The following is a 16,781-nucleotide window of genomic DNA, read 5'->3' as shown; positions in this document are numbered from 1 at the left end:
TTCAAATCAACAAACATCTGGGAGGACTTCCCTGGTGGCGCAGTAGTTAAGAATCCACCTGCCAATGCAGAGGACGTGGGTTCAAGCCCTGGTCCGGGAAGATCCCACATGCCATGAAGCAACTAAGCCCGTGCGCCACAACTACTGAGCCTGCGCTCTAGAGCCTGCGAGCCACAGCTACTGAGCCCACGTGCCTAGAGCCCGTGCTCCACAACAGGAGAAGCCACCACAAGGAGAAGCCTGCACACCGCAATGAAGAGTAGCCCCCGCTCGCCACAACTAGAGAAAGCCCGTGGGCAGCAACGAAGACCCAACCCAGACAAAAAATAAATAAAATAAGTAAATTTAAAAAAAAAAAAACTCATCAGGAGGAAAAGATAATTCAGACAGCTCAAACATACAGCAAATTCAGGAGGGAAGTAGTTATGTAGAGACAATCAAGTATATGCAATGACTATTAAAATTGATAAGAAATTTAAAGAAAATTAAAGGAAATAAGATGAATCAAGTCAGTAATCAAGTTAGCTTAGTAAGGAAATGAACATCCTAGAAGATTTAGCAATTTGAAATAAAAAATATTATTTTTTAAAAAGTAGTCAAGGAGGAAAACCAGAGATGGTGAGGGCAGGTGTCTCTTCAAGTGAACACCCCTCATGTGTGGGCATAAAAGAAAACAAATCAGACTAAAGTGAAACCAACACGTCAGTTCTATAATGTCTTACGATTCAAGTTCAATGAAATTCACTGACTTGTCACAAATTATGAACTGAAATTTGATGGCAATATTTATGCAGACAAGTGAAAATCGTAAAAATAGAACTGGACAGAAATGAGTTTTGTGATTTTGTAAGATTCATCATGTCACAAAATATATGAATATCTTAGTGACAGAAAAACTGAATGCAGTTCTGTTACCACTGATAAAACAAATGGACTGAAAAGTTGCTAGGTGTCCCTGGAACGTTTATTAAACTAAATATTTTACAAAAATACTTTATTTACTCATCAAAGTAATCACTTCTGTAACAAAATTTCTAAGTACTACTATTCTTCTACCCATCTTCCTATGGGATAAGATTCACACTATTCTTTTCTTCTCACTCATGAACTCAAGAAAATCTACAGGTTTAATGTAAACTATTTTTTAAGAGTCATTGTTTACAGCGGGAGTTTAAAACCAATATGGTTGCATTTCTCATTTGTTCCTTTCCAATAAAAACCCATGAAAGCTTCAAATACTTTTTACTCTGTAAGCCTGTATTCTTTTAATATTCAGTGCTAAAAATTCCACTGTTTATTCCTTCCTTTGTTGTGTCCTTGATAACTGACGAAGAACCTTTAGAAACCTTTGGGGAAAAAATGGGACGTATGAACATCCTCTTCTTTAACTGTTGAATATAGATCAGTAAGCAAGGAAAAGGATGCTAATTTTTTACAGTATTTGGCTAAATGTGTATTTGCTTTCAAGAATTCCTCTTTCATGCTACTTGACAAACCTAGGGTTGGGAATGTGTAAAAGACAACTGATGCATAAATGTAAGTGAGCTTTTATACTACATTACAGAAGTATATCGGAACTCCCTACACTACTACTATTGGGGCAGTTTTCAGAAAAGCCATGTGTCCTGTCCTCCATCTAAGGGCTCTGGTACATAATCCATGGCACAAAGCAGGTATTCCAGGGGGAAAAGATGGCTGCTCCTTCACCATTTTGGTTTTCATCAAAAAGCTCCCAAGTCAGTGTTATGGGGGGCTCTGATGTATGTTTTTCTTTGGAACCTTCTCCAATGGGTGTGTGATTACATTTTTACTAAGTCAATTACCTTGAAAGAAATGTGGCAGCTTCAGTTTGAATATTCTAAAAGATCAAATGAACAAAACTAATAATCGCAAAAGTGGTATGTTACTGCACATTTTCCCTCCCACAGTTTAAGAAAAGTGGTTTAAAGTTAAAAATGTAACATTTTGAGTACCTTCTGTGTTAATAAAAACCCTTGGACTGTTTTTAACATTCCCAGATTAATGGATGAGAAGGCATATAGTGCTGAAGTAGAGCACAAAGCCCTCTTACAGCCTTTTTGCTAGGAGAATGATTTCTTTCAAACCCCGTGGAACAGCTAGCACTATTTCTACAGTACTTCCTCCTAGCTGGTGGAAAGGCATGTTAACTGGGATGCTCAGAATGAGGAAGAATGACTTCCTGACAAATGTAGCTTTTCTTCTCTATGCTTTTAATGCTAGAAAACCACTCTGTTCAATGAATGTTGGCACGCCTACTACGTGTAAGCTCTGGGCTAGGCAACAGAGATACAAATACGAAGTGGGATAAAGAAAAGTAAGACAGGATCTCTATCCCTCTAGGCGCTTAGTCTAGCAGAACAGAGAAAACAGATGCCAACCTTGCTATAATAGATGTATTTTAATATATCATAAATAGTTGCAAGGATGGAGTGGATCTCCATCTTAATTTTATCTAGGAGAGTCCTAGAAAGATCTACAGAGGAGGTGATGCCTGAATAATATATATATATATTTTGTGTGTGTGTGCAGTACGCGGGCCTCACTGTTGTGGCCTCTCCCGTTGCGGAGCACAGGCTCCAGACGCGCAGGCTCAGCGGCCATGGCTCACGGGCCCAGCCGCTCCGCGGCATGTGGGATCTTCCTGGACCGGGGCACGAACCCGTGTCCCCTGCATCGGCAGGCGGACTCTCAACCACTGCGCCACCAGGGAAGCCCGCCTGAATAATATTTAATGAAAGAACAGGACTGGCAGGCTTGGAGCCAATGAAGGCTGAAAGATTTTCTTGACAAAAGAAACAGCTCTGGTGAAAATAATGTTCTATAGAATATTAAACAGTTTATGATTCTGCTGTTTAGGAAACACTAAAATAAACACGTTAATTTAAAGACCTATGTGCATCATATTTTTCCAAGAGGGAAGAAAAAAGAAGGTAACACAGTATTCCTTGCACTCATTTGGCACAGAAGTCCTTTAAGCAAAACATCTTTGACAGAGTAGTAGTGGTCCTTAGAGAGAAATGTGTATGTGATCATCTCTATATCCTTTCTGGCTCAACTGAGTCAATAGGTCTAAGAAGAAAAATCTAGAGAAGAAACTAACACCAGCTGTTTTAATGTCTTAATATAAGGCTTCACGAGCTATCATAAAATTCAGCAATTGTCTTTAGTGCAACTAAGCCTCCAAGAATCAAAATATGTGGGAAAAAGATCACCTGACAGCCAGCTTGAGATGAGTAAATTCACCTGGTACAAACTCATCTTAAGAGAAGTGGATGTCAGACATACAAACGTGGCCCAATCTAACCGCTAGCAGAGGCCAGAGTTTGTCACTAAGATTTGCCCCAGGCCCAGTCTGCTCACTCTCTGCCAAGGACTTAGGTCCGGGGTGAAGACAAAGAAGGTATCAGCCAAAAAAACAAAGCCGAAAACCCGATAAGCCATTTGCTCTAAATAGCTCTATATGCCTAGAGGAAAGCCCCAGAATCTGAAATAAAAAAGGGGCCTGGGGCACGGTCCTCACTTCACTGCAAACCCCTGGAGCTCTGGCACAGTGGAAGCACTCGTGTGTCTTCAGCACTGATGACAGCACTCTTGGCAGTGACTGGTGGGAAGCAGATCAGGGCAGAAGCAGCATCAGTGCTCAGCAGAGGCAGTGAGACCAGTGTGGCTGAAAGAGGCGAGGGCAATGGCCGAGGAGGCAGAGCTGTCCAGAGATGGCTACAGGGAACTGACCAAATTCGTTCACTAGTCATGCCAGGCCCACACTGGGGAGTTTAGAAAGTACGGCGGTGGGGTTTGTTAGGGGCATTGATGGGGCAATAGCCACCCAAACCAGTAAAATCTTGGTTGTATACACAGCAAAATCAAAAGGGCTTCTTATTCAACAGAAATGACGTAACTTGAAGGACATGTTCCTAGGACAGGGTAGATAAAGAAGTCATACCACAAACATCATCAAGATGGATGGCATGGTGATCAGTGGCATGAGCTCTGGAGCTAGAATGACTGAGTGAAAATCCAAGGTCTGACACCTACTAGCTGTATGGCTTTGGCCCAAGTTATTTAACCTCTCTGTGCCTTTCACTGTTTTAAGCCCTTAGCATATAGTTCTCATCTCACAGTTTTAAAATGAATGAACATGGATGAAGCACTTAACATAGTGCCAAGTATATGGTAAGCACACAATAAATGCAACTACTACAACTATTACTATGATCATTATTTATGATCTGCTACTCTTTATGGAGACCTCCTCTGAACTGGGTATCATGCTAGGTGCTATCCTTACAGGGGCTCCAACTCTCACACGAGGCTACAATGTAAGTAAGACACATTGTCTCCCTTGTGCAGACAAAGAAACTCTTACAGAAAGATAAGTAACTTGACTAAGGATCCACAGTAAGTGGGAATTCTTTGTTTCAAAACCAGGTCTCTCTGGCTTCAAAGCCCTGTGCTCTTCCTTCTAGTCTATGTTACACATAATTTCTTTTAACAATATGTTAGTTGAAAAACAGATGAAAATAGCAAAATACAACTATTTTTTTCTAGTTTCAGGAGGTAACAATGTTGATTAGAGATATCTGGAATGTGAAGACTGCCAAACAAGGCTACTATGTGGCCCACTACCGGTGGGGTGCAAGGAGGGAGGTAAGAAGACAAAGGAGGAGGCTCCAACTGTGTCTTGAATATTCGTTTCTTTAAAGCACAGATACCCAATTGCAGCAAATATGATAAAATATTAACATTTATTAAATACAGGCAATGGTTTTATGGCTGTTCGTTATATTATGCTCTAATATTTTCCCTCTGTATGGCTGATATATTCCTTAAAAATAAACATGTGCTACTGAATTACTCTTCTCTACACTGTGGGAGGCTTCACAAAACCAAAGAAAAATAACAGGACTGGGGAGTCTTGAGATTAAGAGCCAAGTCATAACTAGGCCATTAGCCAGCTACATAATCTTTAAGCGATTCACAACCTTTCTGGAATTCAAGAATTTACCAAATCAGATCAGACTACAAGATTCAGGGCCATCTAGAATGAACATGATTCATTTATTAATGCCACTATGTAAATGCTATAGTTCTGTGAGGGAGAAATAATATCAAAAAATATAAAGCTCAACAGGATCCACAAACTCCCTCTAATTGTTGTATCTGGAGAATACCTCCCAACAGTTTATTTGTATAAAATATTCTTTGTACATCTATAATCCAGTGGCTCCTGGTGTTTTAAAATGTGAGAATCCTTTCTCAACATTAACAACACCATAGAACAAATACGGATCCACAGACCCTGTGGAAACTCAGACTAGAAATTACTAAACTTTTAGACTCAGTACCCCTGATAGGCACTATGATAAAAGCAATTCAAATCTAATTATTAAAAGGGTATGTATTATGTACAAGGGACTCTATCAAAGCTCTCTCAGAAAGATAAAACAACCGTTAGGAGAAACATTCAAGAAAGGAGAGACCACAAAACATGGATTTCAAGGGTTTTTTTTAAAACACTGAAAACATTAACTTTTCTAGTTTTTTTTTTTTTAAATGAAAGAACCACAGATTTCTCTTCCTTAAAAGACACATAACCATTTTGCGTATTTAAGTGCTCTGAGTCAAAAAGATGTGAAGTAGTAGCCTGAAATGAGAAATGAAGCATGGTGGCTTTCTGGCCAAGTCTCAGCTTCAGTTGTGACAATGTTCCAATCTGAATTCTAACTCCCGAGTCCAGGGCTCTCTGCGGCCACAAAGCCTGCTTTTCCCATAATGTGGTATCATCATTTCAGAAATGCTTAATCTGTGTCAAGTCAGAGAGGTGAGAGTTTGCTTTTTTTAAATGGAGAAAAGCTGGGATACAGTGTTAACATTTAATGAGTCATTCTGACTGCTAATATGAAAACACAATTACTGCTAAAATTTTTTTGCTTTTGTATTACTAGAAAATCATAATATTTTCAGAGAATGCTTGCCATTCAGCCAATTAGTACTCCTTATTTAAGTAACATGAATAGATGTCACTGCAATTTATTTACTTACTTATTTTACTTTTAAGATCTACTCTCTTAGATGCAATTTATTCTTTAAACTGAAAAAAAAAGTGACATCTTTGGTTAATTACATCTGGTATTTAGGACATAAGCTTGACATATTTGGGTTAGACAACTTAAACATTTTATATGGAATGAATTTTAATACCTTACACAATATATTTTTTTGGTTGTTTTTTTTTTTTGCGGTACGTGGGCCTCTCACTGTTGTGGCCTCTCCCGTTGCGGAGCACAGGCTCCGGACGCGCAGGTTCAGCGGCCATGGCTCACGGGCCCAGCCGCTCCGTGGCATGTGGGATCTTCCCGGACTGGGGCACGAACCCGTGTCCCCTGCACTGGCAGGCGGACTCTCAACCACTGTGCCACCAGGGAAGCCCTATTTTTTTGTTTTTGACTTTAGGATTTTAATACAAAATATCATCCCTCAGTGGGCTGTACGATTAATCTGTCTACATCAGCAAGTATAAATCAATTTAGCATACAGTTCACCTCCTTTAAAAAAAATCACTCCCTACTTGCACAGTCCAATAAACAAGTGGAAAAGCTGGAGACAATCGATGCCTAGCAATGTATTAAGCCGATACACCACAAACGTGCCAATAAACTACAAATAATGGCCACGTAAATTCTCAAATGAAATCTTTTACTTCTGATACTGGTGTGTTTGCTAGTGTTCATGTTCTCAGCCTTTCACAGATAAGAACTACCGAAAAGTACCACGTGGTTTATTTTGAAGTAGGTATTTGGATTTGAACCTCAGGAATCTCCCCAAGTGACCTATGGCCAAGTTGTGATCCAACAATCCAACAATATCCCCTGGGAGACTGAGGTCTCCCCAGCAGATCTTGACCAATGTCATAAATTCCTCAATCCCTTTCAATTATTCCGGAATAATTCCTATTCACTGAGTGCCCATACACCCATCTTAAAACAAACAAAAAACCCTTCAGCTAGAGAATACATTAAAATAATGGGAAGGTTTTGAAACTTGCAAAGAGCTGAATCATGCTTATGTTTAGGTTTTGTTTCTACAGTTGGTTTCGGAGGCACAAACTCCCTCTAAGAATACTAGCCACCCTAGTTAATCCATTGGAAGATAGGATCAAGAGTGAATCTAACTTCTTTGTTCACTGTCTGGCATAAATTACCTATTGGAATTAATTATAGTACACAGTTGGAGAAACCAAGGATTCAAAGTGAAACAGAACGTTCTAGGAATGGAATGGGAGGAGAGAAAAAACCTTCATTCAATAGGTGGCACTCTTTCCTTAAAAATGTAACAGGCAATTATTAATATTAAAGATGTCATCTGCCCACAAATACCTTGAAAGAGAAGCCACATTAATTCCGATATCCTGTCCCAAATATAGTCTGAATCATTACATTCTGTCTACCTGAATAATGTCTTCTCATTTCAATGGAATTTTGCAGATGTTCATAAATATGCTAATTTCTTTTCACTGTAGCAAAAGCTACAATTTAGGAGAACCAAAGAATCGCATTTATTTTAAACTGGCAGGTTTTGACTTACAGTTTAGCCTGATATATGCTTCAAAAGCCATTCTTCCTAACCATTTTCTAATTTTAAAGACTTCAATTATAAAAGAATAACCTGAATGGAAATGGGGCAAAGAACTATACTTGTACTTTATAAATTGTATTATTGTTTTCTGTTTTAAAACATGACAGCAACTCTTTCATAAGCATGCATATTAATATTCTTTTTAATTAAATAACTAAGGGCTTCCCTGGTGGCGCAGTGGTTGGGGGTCTGCCTGCCGATGCAGGGGACACGGGTTCGTGCCCCGGTGCCGCGGAGCGGCTGGGCCCGTGAGCCATGGCCGTTGAGCCTGTGCTGCGCAATGGGAGGGGCCACAGCAGTGAGAGGCCCGTGTACCGCAAAAAAACAAACAAAAAAACTTCATTATCATTCTGGCTGAAACTCAAAACTTTTACGTTGAAAAACAGAAACAATGTTGACAATTAATAAAATGTGAGTTTATCTAGTATACAGAAGAAGCAAAAAATAAAAATAAAATTTGTCTAATTTTCCTTAGGTATATCCTGTGGTTCCCACCTCATCACAAGTTCTAGGGTCCTCCCTTCCTTGGAGAAACTATCCCAGAAGCTGCCTTCAGCCTTCCCCACTGGTCACAGCCCCTCTAACTCAGTCAGGGCGGGGGGGGGGGCGGGGGGTCCTTCCTCAGTCCCAACTCAGCAAATAGCACTCTGTTATAATGGCTTCTTACTTGTCTGTCTCCAACATTTGACTGTGAAATCCTTGAGAGCAGAAACGAGTCTTAACTTTATGCTCCTTGCCCTAGCAGAAAGCTTGGCATATGGCAGACACTCAATAAATATGTGCTGAATAAAGGAAGAGATTGATCTTTCCCCTCGGGCTGTGTTTTTTCTTGATGGCAAGGCCTATGTCCTACTCATCCACCACTCTAACAGTACTGACTCTGAAATGCCTGGTACTTGTACACAGCAGGCGATGAGGAAGTAACACCCTTCCAATACGAAAGATCTCTCAGATGTAAATAAGCTTCACTGAGGCCTTTGTGTAAACTAACTCCCCACCATTAGTTTTAGGAACACTGCAGAAAGAGAGAAGAGCTGGGAATACCAGCTGTAGTAAGAGTGACAGATTTCACCCCCAGTAAAACACTGAGATGGTCAGTAAAGGAAGCCCAAAACCATAAGCTTAGACACATGTATTTCAGTGGAAAAAACTTTTCCATAACTTTGGGACTTGTCCATATCTCTAATTTTGTTAATACCTATTGATTTTCCTGTAGTTAACAGGAAGAAAGAATTCTAAAGAAAATCCCAAAAGATTTTGTGCCTGGGAGGGAAGAGGCAGAAGACAAGACTACATCCTATTAGGAAGAAACCTGAGTGGAAGAAAGGGAACTAGCTGAGGAGGTCAATGAATGGGGTGTCTCCAGGGAAGAGACAGCGCTAGAACCCCCAATCCAGACTCCTCAAACCTGGATTCTCCTAGTTTGGAGGGGATACGGCTAGCAGGATGCATTTGAAACCACAGCATAAGCATGAAAAAAATAAAGCATCTACTTCTAGAATGTCAATTTTATTCCAAGATTTGGGAGAGCGGTGCAGTGACAGTTTTGTGTTAAAAATACAAATATGGGGCTTCCCTGGTGGCACAGTGCTTGGGAGTCTGCCTGCCGATGCAGGGGACACGGGTTCGTGCCCCAGTCCGGGAAGATCCCACGTGCCGCGGAGCGGCTGGACCCGTGAGCCATGGCCACTGAGCCTGTGCGTCCGGAGCCTGTGCTCTGCAACGGGAGAGGCCACAACAGTGAGAGGCCCGCGTACCGCAAAAAGAAACTAAAAACAAAAAACAAGTATGACTAAAACATAAAACTCAAATGAATTAAGGTAAACTATGAGACTAGGGACTTGAATCAATTTTGTTCAATGTTCCAAGTAAGCATTCCCAGAATGGCAGGCTGCAGAGCATGCTCCCGGGTCCTTTCTCTTCAACAGAAGTTTGCCGAATGGATGTTCACCAATAAGCTAAAGCAGCTGTTCTCAACAACTTTCTCACAATCTGACGATCACATATGTATGACAAAACTTCAAAAATTTGCTTAGGGGACATAAACAAATGTTTATCAATGGCACAACCACTAGCGACATATAAGTAACAAGTCACCCTCTACCTGAAGCAAAGATAAACCGCCTAAGTGCCAAAGCATCAGCCATATCTCTACCACTTTCCATCCAAGAAAGTCTATCAGTTATGCAAGATAATAAGCAATATGTACAAGGATATTTCTAAATATGTCCTCAATTATTTTTCTAAAAAGAAATCATTTTAAAACTTTGATATTTTATTATTACTAAGAAAGTACTCTTGGGTTACCTCCCCAGACTATCGCCACACCCACACCTTCGACATCAAAATCTGACTGGCTACCAGTCAGGTAGACGTGCTGCCTAAGTTAAAATGGGACCTGGACAGTATTTCCATAAGGTAACTACTAACAGCAATTAGGAAGAGGGTAGAAAAATCCAAGAGCCACCCGGAAGGCTTGGACAGAAAGCAATCCTCTGAACATCTGGTGCAGGAAGGTCACTTTAGTGTTCATGTCATTCTAAGGGAAGGCCACAAAACATGAAAAAAAGTGCAAGCAGAAACCATGAAATGGATTCCAAGAATACTTACAACCATGTTTCTGTGAAGACATAATCTCTGTGGGGGCAGGGATTTTTGTCTGTTTCATCACTGCTATATTCCTAGTGCCTGGCATGTAGCCACTTCTTAATAAATTTGCCAGGTGGATGAATGTTTTGTTACTCCATGAGCAATAATAATTTAAACACCGAGAAAACCCCTACCAACATATTTCATAACCATGGCAAACTTCATCACAGACTGGCTTCCTATTCACTATGCAGTCAAGCACCCTCCAAGCCCCTCCCTTAAGAAATGTCAGTGTTCCAGGAAAGCACACTCACTACTTTAACAACAAACCTCCCCTCTTATGCTCCGTCTCTTCAGCCTATGAGCATCCTCCCTTCTTGCCTTAAAACAAAAACCAACCCAACCAACCCCAAAACGCTTCCCCGCTTTTGCAAATCCTTAGGCTTCTGCCTCTCTCCCACTCCGTCCTCCTCCAGCTTCTCAAGAGGAGCCTGGGCTTCCTCACTGCCCTGTCATCCCTTAAGGAAGCTCAGTGGCTCCAATGCTCAATACTCCACTAATTCTGGCCTTGAGGCAGTCACAGCTACCCTTGCATCCTGCCCAGTGGCATTACTACTGCTGACCATTTTCTCCTTGGGTAAAACAGTCTCCTCTGCCTCTCAGGTATCATTTTCCTGCAGGTTCTTCTCTGCTCTCTTCCAGGAAATCCTGGCACTGCTCGGAGGAATCTGAGCTAGAATTCCCCACTATCCTTTCAGAGGTATGGATATAAGCCGGGGCCTGCCTATCAGGAAATCAAAATTGCCCATAGGAAGTCCCCATTCATTCCTCAATTCTTGGCCATTGTGAGAGATTCGGAGAAACCCAAGACTGAACTGAGCAAAGGCACCATTAACGAGAAGCATCTCAGCCAGGAAACTTCAATCCCAGAGGTGGAATTACTATCAATGTAATAAGATATAAAGCTAAGCATATTTTACTTTCTACAAGTTGTTTTCTTAAAAGCTGTATATAAATACAATACACATAATAAAATCATTTTCAGGAGTCTGACACAATCATTCTTGATTTTTTTTGGGGGGGTGTCAACTCACGTTTTTATTAAGAGGGCTTTCTTAAAGCGCAACAGTATTTCTTTCTTCATCTTTTTTCTTCATTGCCTACATCATTTGTACCCTAAAAGGACAATCAACAGGCAGCATTCATGAAGTTGTCTCATATCCAGTGTGTACATGAAAATGGTCAAACCCAGGTAGAACCTACAACTACTCCTCAGTTTTCTCCAAGAGTTTCTCATGAAACTAACTACTGGTAATCAGTAACTAGCTAGAGAACACAAGAACTGAATTATCTTGTTACCTACCAGCTCTTATCTGGGGATAACTCAGTTCCTAGAACAGTAGTAGCCACATGGTATATCAGTAAACATTACTGAGTTTGGAATGATAGTGAAACTTTCCAGAAGCAGCACATATGTAAGATTTCTGGGACTGCAAACACATTACTACTGTTATTTAAGAAACAAAATAATGGAATATTAGAGACCCAGTTAAGGGCAAAGATATTTATCTTGCCTTAAAGGAGATTTCAGTTTTACCTGAGTGACCTTTCTGCAGTTAAACTCAAAGATAATCTCCTTTGTTTGTTGGGGAGGCATAGGGTCAGGGAAATTACTGAATTCTCTCAGAGCCACTAAGCTCTTTTAATTATAGAAGATGGCTGCTGAAGACAAAATACTTGATAGGCAGGCATTCGTTAACTTATATTACTAGTAGAGAACAAATAACAGTAAGAGAATAAATGAACTGAAGCCCATTTAGGCATAACGCTATATTGGATGTGTGCCTTAGAAATTAGTATCTTTATTCTAATGAGTAAACAGGCACAACCAACATTCAAAACACACCAATTAAAAGAATGCCGAAGTCTAAATTGAGCTTTAATTTGAAACCACTGGAAATGAAAACTAGCTATTATTCTCATGACCCATTTATTAAGAGCTCTAACAGCTATGTTTAGTTGTAAACAAATAAATTTTAAATGCCTGAGCTACCCAAGGCAGCTACCTCAGAGCATGCAATAGGACATGCAGGTGTGAGCCTAGGAGAAGCCCAGAGGAGGGAGCGTGTGTATATACAGAGCAGAGGGTCAGGAGTTTTCACTCTGCCTATTGCCCCCTAACATTTCTGAGGTATTCCCACCAGCTGTAAAATGGGAAGATGCCTGTGTCGCAGGGCGAGGATGAGACAGCCTGTGCGAGCACTCTGTAAAGGGTGAAGGCTCCACAAGTGTTAACATTGACCATGCACTCCGAGCACATCTCCCATTCTGCTGGCAAAGGTGTGCGCATGAAGGAAGTTCAGCCACATCTGCACCCTGAGCCTACTCTCTTTTCTGGTACAGTAAACATACTGAAGTCTAAATTTGTGTTTACAACCGGTCTTCTTTTATAAGAACTTCACATAACAACGAAAAATGTTAAAACATTTCACTGATGCTTCCTGTATATTTTGGAGGACCTAAACAGCCAAGACAGGGAAAATGAGTCAATAGACAATGAAATTTGTTCTCTGATATAACTCAAACCCATCTCCTGATTTAAAAAAATATTAAAATATGCATACAAGATTACCATAAGGTTAAAGAGCACAGTCTTGGAGTCAAACTGCCAGGGTTCACACCCAGGCTTCACCCACCCACTAGGTGCCAGGTTACCTCACCTCTCAGGGTCTCTGTTTTCTCATCTGTAAAATAGGAATAAAAACCGCACTTACTTCACAAGGATAGTACAAGGCTTAAAATGAGACAAGCTATATAACGTACCAGTGTACCAGGCACAGAGGAAATTAACTACTATTGATATTTCCAATAAGACAAGCACAGCAGGAGAATGCAGCTAAACTAGGATGGACTAAGGTGAGCTACGCAGGGGCACCCTAGCCCCACACTGCACTTCGTGCTCAATGACGGAACCTCTCTAATGCCACTCTAAGAGTCAGGAGGTTGTACTCTTGAATTCTAAAACACTGTGACCATAAATCCTAGGGCTTTATTTATTTTTTTTATTTAATTTAATTTTTTGGCTGTGCCACGTGGCATGTGGGATCTTAGTTCCCCGACCAGGGATCGAATCTGCACCCCCTGCACTGGAAGCATGGAGTCTCTGGACCACCAGGGAAGTCCCTTAGGGCTTTATTTTCACCCTTTGAAAGTAATTTCATATCCACCATCTCATTCAATCTTTTCAAATTCTGGTAGTAGGAAAGGTATCATTATTTCTAATTCACAGATGAGGACAGTCAGATTCAAAGCAGTTAAATAACTTTACTCAATGTCCTGCAGAAGTGGTAAGATAATACTGGAGACGGGCCTGATGGGCCTGAGCCAATGCCAACACTTAGTCCACCACAATAAGCAGTCGGAAAGCAGGTTAAGTACCTTTCAACTAAAGACACCTGGCAATTCCCTATCCAATAGTTACAAGGGAGAAAGAAGGAATCAGATATGTCCATAAGGAACTCTTGAATTTGGACTGCAATTTGAGTAGGCTTTTCATTTTACCTGAGACAGTAAAGACAGAAGTTTTGCATCAGAATAATTTTGGTTTTTAAAGTATTATCCACATTATCTCATCTTCAAGTAGCGCTACTTGACTACTGAGAGGTCAAAAAAGAATTCTCATGGTTATTAAAAAAAAAAAGAATTCTCATGGAATTCATTTGTTTCTAATTTTTTTATTAGTCCTACATAAACAATCATAGATATTCTGAATAGACTAGAATGTTCAAAAGTGTTTTTTTTAATATTTAAAGTTCTAAGGGAAACAAATGGTCAATGATTCTAAATATTTAATAAGTGTGAAAGTTAGCATGCTACCAATTTTTTGAAATGGCAGTCTAAAGGCCCACTTGGTGGTTAGTCGAATTAAACTTTAATTACAAAATGAACAACTAGGAAAACTTAAGTTACAAATCAGGGGTTAAAGCTAATTTAGGCCTAGGTCTTTGTGGCCCACCTCCCTCTCTCAGAGTCTAACTACCTTGGAAGCAGCCCGATGAGGTTTCGGAGTTCACTGGTTCTAGAGACTGATTTCTAGCTGCCACCACAACCCGCCCTTCCTGCTCTCCATCCCATTCCTGACCTGTCTCCTAAAAAACGTCCCAGTGGCTGCTTCTATGCTCCAGCAGGTAAGAACAGTTCAGCATCCTGTTGAGCCAGCCTTATTCAGGAGGAGCAGCTCTTAGAGACATCTGAAATGATCCATGCCAAGGAATTCACCCTGGCTTCAGCTGCAGCACAGCAGTGGATCCCTCTGCTACCCAGGATCCAACATGAGCCTACTGATGTTTCACTTCCCAGACCTATAGGAGTGACTCCAAAATAGTTACTGGGCTGTGATTCTGAAATTATAGCAGCTAAGAGTGCTGATGTCACCATTTCCCCCATGACAATTACAGGTGACATAATCCTGGAGGAGAGCTGGTGATGGCTGTCAGATCACCATAGTGACCACAGTCTCTGAACCTCAAATTCACACACATGATCCTAAGAAACCAAAATTTTATCTCATTTTCATGGGTAAGAGTTGTTGGAAGACAAAGCTGGAATGCTGAAGTTTCAATGGTTTATGGAAAGAAGACAGTATTGTATTTAAAAAGATTTGACACGTGGCTGCCTAAGCATATGGTAAAGAATGAATCAACATTTTAAATATATTATTCCTTACGTAAAAACTTTTTACAAAACTTGTGTGTTATTTTCAATGTTTTTAATGTAGGCAATCTCCACAGCACACTAAAAAAAAAAAAATCCTAGATTAGGTATCTAAAAAATGAATAATTAATAGTATGCAATTTTCTATGTCTTTGGGCTAACCTTTGCCACAGATTTAAAAACTCTCTGGCTTTTAAATAAAATGTATTTTTTAAAATGTATCTTTATTGGAGTATAATTGCTTCACAATACTGTGTTAGTTTCCTGTTGTACACCAAAGTGAGTCAGCCATATGCATACATATGTCCCCATATCCCCTATCTCTTGAGCCTCCCTCCCACCCTCCCTATCTCACCCCTCTAGGTGGTCACAAAGCACCGAGCTGATCTCCCTGTGCTATGCGGCTGCTTCCCACTAGCTATTTTACATTCGGTAGTGTATATATGTCAATGCTACTCTCACTTCGCCCCAGCTTTCCCCTCCCACCCTGTGTCAAGTCCATTCTCTATGTCTACATCTTTATTCCTGCCCTGCAACTAGGTTCATCAGTACCATTTTTGTTGTTGTTGTTTTAGATTCTATATATATGCGTTAGCATACAGTATTTGTTTTTCTCTTTCTGACTTACTTCACTCTGTAAGACAGACCCTAAGTCCATCTACCTCACTACAAATAACTCAATTTCGTTTCTTTTTATGGCCGACTAATATTCCATTGTATATATGTACCACATCTTCTTTATCCATTCATCTGTTGATGGACATTTAGGTTGGTTCCATGTCCTGGCTATTGTAAATAGGCTGCAATGAACATTGTGGTACATGTCTCTCTTTGAATTATGGTTTTTCAGGGTATATGCCCTACATTCACAAGAAATGATATACCAGGGCAGGGGTAACCCAACAGTATAAGGACGGGAAGTCAGCCTAGGAGTAAAAGTATGGTATAGGTAATCTAAAGTGTAAAGCAGATTTGATAAAAAATGCAAACCCTATAAATGTTCAATAAATAATTTATAAAATGAGATTTATTTTTAATAAAGAACAGAGAAATATAGGAAAAAGTGTGAATGCACTGGCACTACACGAGCCTTGCTACAGCACAGAATTCTGTGTAAGTTGCTTACTGAAGACCCTGTAATGGCAAGTTCCAGCACAACTTGTCAGCATGGAATGAAAAGTCAGTACTTTAGCAAGACGTGGGCGGGGGGGGGGTGGCAAGTCTATGTGTTGGGGACTGGGGGAATAAGAAACAAAAACACAACTCAGAAAAAACAATTTCATCTTGGCTCAGTGCATGGCTGACCATATTTTCTACGTAGATAAGAAATTTCTACTAATTTGTTTTTAGTAATTAAAATACATTATTTTGGTGAATCTTCAACAAGAATAAAGCATTATATTATACAATGTAATTCTGAACACATTTATTTTTCAAGTTGCTGTACTTACAGATAAGCTGACTTTACACACTAATGGTTTTATATGTTATCACCAAAACTTGGCCTAGGAAGTAAGAGGGAGAATAGAAATCAAGAAGTTCTTGAACATAAACCTTTTCTCTTCGATGCCAAAACTGCCTTTATGGACCTAAGTGCCAAAAGGGAAAGCTTTGTTCTCATGTGTTTTGGGCATTATTTAAGACTCTCCTAGCAAATCTTCTTGCAGTGGAGGGAATGTTCTACTATCCACTTATAAAACTGCAGGATGATTTCAGTTTGCATTGTGCAAATGACAGTCTAGCTGCCGTATTTATTGGTGACAAAACCTATAGCCAGTTAGTTACCATAATCAGTCACGATAGGATGGAAGAATGGTGCTAAG

At 40.2% G+C, this 16,781-nt stretch overlaps 1 protein-coding gene across 3 annotated transcripts in view; it reads right to left on the bottom strand.

The window, feature by feature from the left end:
- Positions 1-16,781, bottom strand: part of MAP3K1 (mitogen-activated protein kinase kinase kinase 1) — an 81,829-nt gene that overhangs the window by 48,945 nt on the left and 16,103 nt on the right. The window contains exon 1 of one of the 3 annotated variants that reach the window (XM_079916397.1): positions 11,340-11,360. The exons of the other annotated variants lie outside the window; for them this stretch is intronic. The gene's annotated coding sequence lies outside the window, so the exon portion shown is untranslated. Of the gene's footprint in view, positions 1-11,339; positions 11,361-16,781 lie in introns of those variants that run through there. 3 annotated transcript variants of the gene reach the window in all.

The sequence above is a fragment of the Stenella coeruleoalba genome (genome assembly GCF_951394435.1).
Source record: "Stenella coeruleoalba genome assembly, chromosome: 3".
Lineage (NCBI taxonomy): Eukaryota > Metazoa > Chordata > Mammalia > Artiodactyla > Delphinidae > Stenella > Stenella coeruleoalba.
Note: the sequence above shows the minus strand (reverse complement) of the source record. Positions and strands in the feature narration are given on the sequence as shown.